Below are 7,004 nucleotides of genomic sequence, written 5' to 3'. Positions count from 1 at the left end.
GTCCCAATATGTGGTCGATTCTTGAGAATGTTCCATGAGCATTTGAGAAGAATGTGTATTCTTTTTTTTTGGATGTAGTGTCCTGAAGATATCAATGAAGTCTACCTTTTCTATGGTTTCCTTTAGGATCTCTGTTGCTTTATTGGTTTTCTGTCTAGAGGCTCTGTCCATTGATGTGAGGGGGGTATTAAGGTCTCCTACTATGATTGTATTCTCATCAATATCTCCCTTTATGTCTGTTAATATTTGATGTATGTATCTGGGTGCTCCTGTATTTGGGGCCTATATGTTGACGATAGTAACATCCTCTCCTTGGATGGATCCCTTAATCATTAAGTAGTGTCCTTCTTTGTCTTTCTTTATGTCTTTTGTTTTAAAATCTATTTTGTCTGATATGAGTGTTGTGACTCCTGCTTTTCTGTCATGTCTATTGGCATGAAATATTTTTCCCCACCCTTTCACTTTCAATCTATATGTATCTTTTGTCCTAAGGTGAGTTTCTTGTGGGCAGCATATTGAAGGTTTTTGCCTTTTTATCCACTCAGCCACTCTGTGTCTTTTGATTGGGGCATTCAGTCCATTGACATTTAAGGTGATAATTGATAGATGATTATTTATTGCCAATTTGAACCTCGTGTTCCAGTTGATTCTATGGTTGATTCTATGGTTGATTCTCCAGTCTTCCTTTCTTTTTTTTTTTTTTTTGTGGTTGGATGGTCTCCTGTTATTATCTGTTTGATTGTTTTGTTTTGTTTTTTCATTTTTTGCAAATGCAATATTTGGTTTTGGCTTGTGGTTGCTCTGTTTTTTAAGTATGCTAACCCCTTCCCATAATTGTGTGTTTTAGCCTGATGGTCGTGTAAGTTCAAACACTTCATTACTATATTAAAATTAAGAAGAGAAACATACAAACAAACAAAAAGGGTTATTTATTTCCTAACATCCCTTGCCCACATTTTATGGTTTTGATGACTCTCTTTTATTTTTTATTTTAAATCTTATTTTGTTTGAGGCCTGTTCATGATTAAATCTGTATGCTGGCTTATTTGAGTGACTGCTCTCTGATTGCAGTTTCCTCAGTCCTAGTTCTTCCTCTTCTTCTTCTTTTTTTCTTTTCTTTTTTCTTCCCTTTCCTTCCTTTCTTTTTGGTTTAGAGAAGCCCTTTCAGTATTTCTTTCAACCTGGGTTTTGTGTTGCTGTATTCTTAAAGTTTTTGTTTGTTGGAAAAAATTTTTATTTCCCCTTCTATTTTAAATGATATTCTTGCTGGATAGACAATTCTAGGTTGCATATTTTTTCCTTTTAGCACTTTAAATATCTCTTGCCATTCCCTCCTGGCCTGTAGTGTTTCTGTAAAGAAATCAGCTGATAATCTTATGGGGGTTCCCTTGTAGGTAACATTCTGCTTTTCTCTTGCTGCCTTTAGGATCCTCTCTTTATCACTAACTTTTGCCATTTTTATTATGATGTGTCTTGGTGTGGGTCTATTTGGGTTCAATTTGTTTGGGGCCCTCCATGCTTCCTGTATCTTGAACCCAGTATCCTTTAGATTTGGGAAATTTCCAGCGATAATTTCTTCAAATATATTTTCCATTCCCTTATCTTTTTCTACTCCTTCTGGAATTCCTATTATGCGTAGATTGGCCCGCTTTATATTATCCCATAGGTCTCTTATATTGCTTTCATGTTTTTTCATTTGGTTTCCTGTCTGCTGACCTGATTGGGTGATTTCCATTATTCTATCTTCCATATCACTGATTTGTTCTTCTGCATTATTCATTCTGGTTTTTACTGCCCTCAGTTCAGTTTCCATCTCTGCAAATGAATGTTCTAGTTTTTCTTGGCTCCTCCTTATGTTTTCTAGTTCCTTTCTGAGGGTATCTGCATTACTCTTCATATCTTCTCTTAATTCCTTTATTTTCACTACTTCTCTTTTGAACTCCAGGTCTGTCAGACTGCAGAGATCTGTTTCATTGTTGACTGTTTTAGGTGAGTTCTCCTGTTGGTTTGACCGGGGGTGGTTTCTCAGGTTCTTCATCTTGCTTGTTGTTTTCTTTCTGCTGAGGGAGTTGTACTCTCCCTGATCGGGCAGTGTTTGCCTTGTCACTGCTGTGGTATGTTTCCTGAGAGCTGGCGCTGTTGGTCAGTCTTTTTTGAGGCAGTGTGGCTTTTCTGGAGTGTTGATGGGGCTAACAGGGTGTCTTTGAAGCAAAGGAGGACTTCCTGTGGGCAGACAGGACTGGGAGGTCCACACCACGATGGTAGCAGATTTCACTTGGTCAGGCAGAGCTTGCTCTGGTGTTTTTAGGCTGTGGGGTTCTTGCAGGGGTTTGGCAGTGTTGGGCAGCTGTTCCTCAGGAGTGCAGCACCCCCTGGGGGCTGTAGCAGCTATCTGGGTCACTGAGAACCTAAGAGGCTCTTCCCTAGGGCAGCCCAACTCAGAAGGGTGACCTGAGAATGTAGGAAAATCTTTTCACAGTCTGGCCAAGCTTGTTATAGCTTTTCTGGGCTGCAGGGGGTCCTGCTTGGAGGTGGCAGTCCTATGCAGCTGATCTGCTATAGCTCGGCACCCCCTGGGGGGCTTGTGCGGCTAGCAGGGCCACTGAATACCCAAGAGTCTCCTCCCCAGAGCAGCCCAACTCAGAAAGACTGTCTGAGATCTTTTCACCACCTGGCCAGGCTTGTTGTAGCTTTTCTGGGCTGCAGGGGCTCCTGCCTGGAGCTGGCAGTCCTATGAAGCTGATCCACTATAGCTCGGCACCCCCTGGGGGGCTTGGGCAGCTAGCAGGGCCTCTGAAAACCCAAGAGGCTCCTCCCCAGGGCAGCCCAACTCAGAAAGACCGTCCGAGAATTAGGCTGATCTTTTCACGGCCTGGCTAGGCTTGTTCTAGCTTTTCTGGGCTGCAGGCCTTTCCTTGGGGGCTGGTGGTGTTTGGTGCTGCTCTGCGGAGGTGTAGCTCCTCCAAAGGGCAAGCAGGCCTATGCAGGGCCAGCCCTCCTGGATGGCAGGCAGCCCCAGGTCCAGCGAGAGCATAGGGGGTGGTGGGGGTGGGGGGAGGGGATGCCCTGGGAAGCATAGCTTTCTGCTAGCTAGAGGGCCTGTTAGCTTGCTGTGGTGTGGGGGGTATTCTATGGGGACCCACACCTTCTTCTCTCCCCTCCCCAGCACGGGCGCAGACCAGGCTCTTCTCCCAGGTTCCTTCTGATGCGGCTTTCCACTTCCCCGCCCCTAGAGTATTGCTCCCTTCCTTTGTGACTGCTTTGTTTCCTAGTCTCCCAGGCAGTCTCTGCCCCATCAAACTTGACAGACAGGTTTCTAGACCTCCCAAGCAGTCTCCGCTCCGCCCCGCCCCCCCAGCCCTTGCCGGGAACTAACCTCCGGAGCCGAGGACTCGGTGCCCAGCCCCCACCCAGGCATCCCCCAGCCCTTTCCCGGGGAAAACCTCTGGAGCCTAGGACTCGGTGCCTAGCCCCTACCCAGGTGTCTCAATTTTTGGTGACTGTGCCAGTAGTTCAGACGGTCCGTTCAGTTCTTGATCGGCTTTTCAGTACTCCAACTTACTGCTACACTCTTCTCTGCATCTGGAGATTCCTCCAGTTCATTTGATCTTTCCCCCAGTAGGTGACTTTCCAGGGTGCGGGATCCCTTTCTCCTCCTCAGTTCCCCTTTCGGGAGCGCCCGTCCCACTCGGATTCACCTTCTCTCACTCTCCTCTTTTCTCCCGTTCTGCCCAGTAATGTCACGAACTTCTTGCCGTTATTGGAGTTTAGGTTCTTCTGTCAGCGATTGGTTGCTGTTCTGTGTGAGTTATTTGTTCTGTAGATGTGCTTTTTTTGTTGTATTTGTGGGAGAGGGTGAGCGTGTCCCCCTACTCTTCCGCCATCTTGTCCGCCGTCTAATTCTTCAGTAGGAACTTTGTCTCTCTTATTTCCTCTGGAAGAAAAGAATACTTGGTCTAGAACATCAAGTTTTCAGCAATCCAGGTTCAAAATCAAGAGGCTTCAGCCAACATTTACTCTTTTCCTTTCCCACTCTCTTTGCTTGGGAATATTTTGTTTTCTTTCCAACCTCAAGGAGTGAGGTATGAGTGAGAAGCTTGAGCTTGATAGGAGTGCACGGTGTACTTGTGAAATCTGCTGGAGCTCTTTCCAGGTGGATTTGGGGAGTGGTAGATGGATGGAGGAAAGTCCCAGATTCTCTGTCTCATCCTGCCCAGCATCTCGGGATTCATGTTGCCCTGACCAGCACTTTCAGCTGCTGTTTCCAGAAGCCTTCAAGAGCTATAGGGCTGGAGTATCTGTGTTCTCAGAGTCTGTATTTGGAGCAGTTCCCTCTCAAGGCCTTCCCTCCCACTCCGGGGCTCAGAAGACTATCCTTTCTTTCTTTCTTTTTTTTTTTTTGGTCTTTTTAGGACCACACATGCAGCACATGGAGGTTCCCAGGCTAGGGGTCTAATCAGAGCCACAGCTGCCAGCCTATACCACAGCCACAGCAACGCCGGATCCTTAACCCACTGAGCTAGTCCAGGGATCAAACCTTTGTCCTCATGGATGCTAGTCAGGTTCGTTTCTGCTGAGTGATGATGGGAATGCCCAAGACTATCATTTCTGATGCCAGAAGACTGGTGAGGCTAGATGGGGAGAGGGGCCCTTGGTCACTCTTTTCCCAGTTGTCCTACAGATCATTAGAGACTTGGCTGTCCCCAATTTCAGGAAGGGAGAGCTGAATCCGGAAGCTGAGGGTGGGAGTGGTAAGGAATATTGGCAGACAGGGGGAGAGGTGTGACTAGGGAGAGGTCAGCCAGGGGAAAAGAGAGCTTGAACTAAGAACTGAATCCAAGAGTCAAACAGCCTTTGACCTTGAGATCTCCTTGGATCAGAATGAATGAGCCATACACCACAGATTCTTGGGTGCAGGCAGTGTGGTATGGTTGAAAAAGCACTGGACTTGGGGATTCGGGGGCTGCATTTGAATTCTAAGGCTGCCCCTTGAGAACTATGTGATCTTGGGCAAATAACGTTTCTGAACCTCAGTTTCCTCTTCAGTACTATTCGCACAGGCTTTGGACTCAGACTCTGCCCTTAACCTTGCATGACACTATCACTTAACCTCTGAGCCTCAGATGCCTCATCTGTTTTTGTTGTCATTGTTGTTTTAGGGCCATAGGGAAGCCATAGGCCATAGGGTGGCCATAGGCCACCCGGAGCATAGGGAAGTTCCCAGGTGAGGGGTAGAATTGGAGCTGCAGCTACTGCCCTATGACCTATGCTGCAGCTTGTGGCAATGCTGGATCCTTAACCCACTGAGTGAGGCCAGGGATCAAACCTGTATCCTCGTGGACACTTGTAGGGTTGGTAATCCGATTAGCCACAATGGGAACTCCCATCTCATCTATAAAAACAGGGGCAACCTCCCACTCCTGGGCATCTATCCAGAGAAAACCATGACTTGCAAACACATGTAGTCCGATGTTCATTGCAGCACTATTTGCAATAGCCAAAACATGGAAACAACCTAAATGTCCATTGACAGAGGAGTGGATCAAGAAGATGTGGTACATATACACAATGGAATATTGCTCAGTCATTAAAATGAACAAAATACCAGCATTTTTAGCAACATGGATGGACTAGAAATTACCATGCTAAGTGAAGTCAGCCATACAATGAGACACCAACATCCAATGCTTTCACTGACATGTGGAATCTGAAAAAAGGACAGAGTGAACTTCTTTGCAGAACAGATGCTGACTCACAGACATTGAAAAACTTATGGTCTCTGGAGAAGACAGTTTGGGGGGTGGTGGGATGTGCTTGGGTTGTGGGATGAAAATCCTGTGAAATTAGATTGTGATGATCATTATACAACTACAGATGTGATACATTCATTTGAGTAATAAAAACAAAACAAAACAAAACAAAACAAAAACCAAGGGCAACCTTTGGAGTACTAATAAGATAATTGATGGGAATTTGATTTGATGTATAACAGAAAACCAGGGAATAACAATAAATTTGGGGCGGGTGACATGGGTTTGAATCTGCCCCCGGCTAGATATGTAACCTGTCTAAGAAGCAACTCCTCCTCTCTAAGAGGAGCACTGCCTTCTCACGGGGTTCTTGTGGGGCTCCCATGAGATAAGGTGTGGAGGCACATGTACAGTTCTGTACAAATGTGAAGAGTCCCTTTTGTTCTTTGGCTCAACCTCTTGCAAAGGCTGAATAAGTACTGAATTGGCCAAAAGAGGGAGGGCGAGGGAAGGAATGTGAATCTTAGGGGGAGAAGCAGAAAACCTCCAATAATCCCTTGTGTTTCTCACACTTCCCATTAGGCCCGAGCTCCTAAGGAATGGCTCACCACCATAGGTGGGCAGGGGACATGGGGAGGGAAACAGGGCCCACTGCTCTCACACCCCAGCAAGGCATCGAATGTCCTCATCAGGAGAGGAAAAAAAGAGGGAGTCTTTTAAGTCCCAGCTCCCTCTGTGTCTCCCTCTATGACCTCAACTCCCTTGTGAGACACAAAGCACAGCTCCCAGCCATGAGCCAAGAAATGCTGCCTTGCATTCAATGCCCCCCAACCCCGCACCTGACTGCCACGTAGCAGATTCAAATATGCTCAGGCTTGAATTCCAGAGAAAAAAGACAGGAGCTCTGTGGTCCCCTGGAGGAGGGCAGCTAACCCCTCATCCAGCCCCACTGGCCCGGGCCGAGCCCCTCCAGCCAGTTCCCCCACCCCACCCCGGCCCCATGCCCTCCACGTTCCTTTGATAAGTCTGACCTGGGACAGGATGCCAGGGCCCTGCTGGTCTTGGGCTCCAGCAAGAGCCTGGATCATGAGTGCCCTTCTCTTGGGAGCTCAGCCTGTGCAATGTGCCAGGGAAATGTTTCCACAGATTAGTGCCTCCTGGGATGGGACAGCCGTAGCAGGTGGCAGGAATAGGGCAGGGGAGGGAGCAAAGCCCAGGGAGCCCTTGGGAGGAGCCCAAGGACAGAGGCTTTCT

The sequence above is a fragment of the Phacochoerus africanus genome, chromosome 4, assembly GCF_016906955.1.
Source record: "Phacochoerus africanus isolate WHEZ1 chromosome 4, ROS_Pafr_v1, whole genome shotgun sequence".
Taxonomy (NCBI): domain Eukaryota; kingdom Metazoa; phylum Chordata; class Mammalia; order Artiodactyla; family Suidae; genus Phacochoerus; species Phacochoerus africanus.
This window is presented reverse-complemented; position numbering follows the sequence as displayed.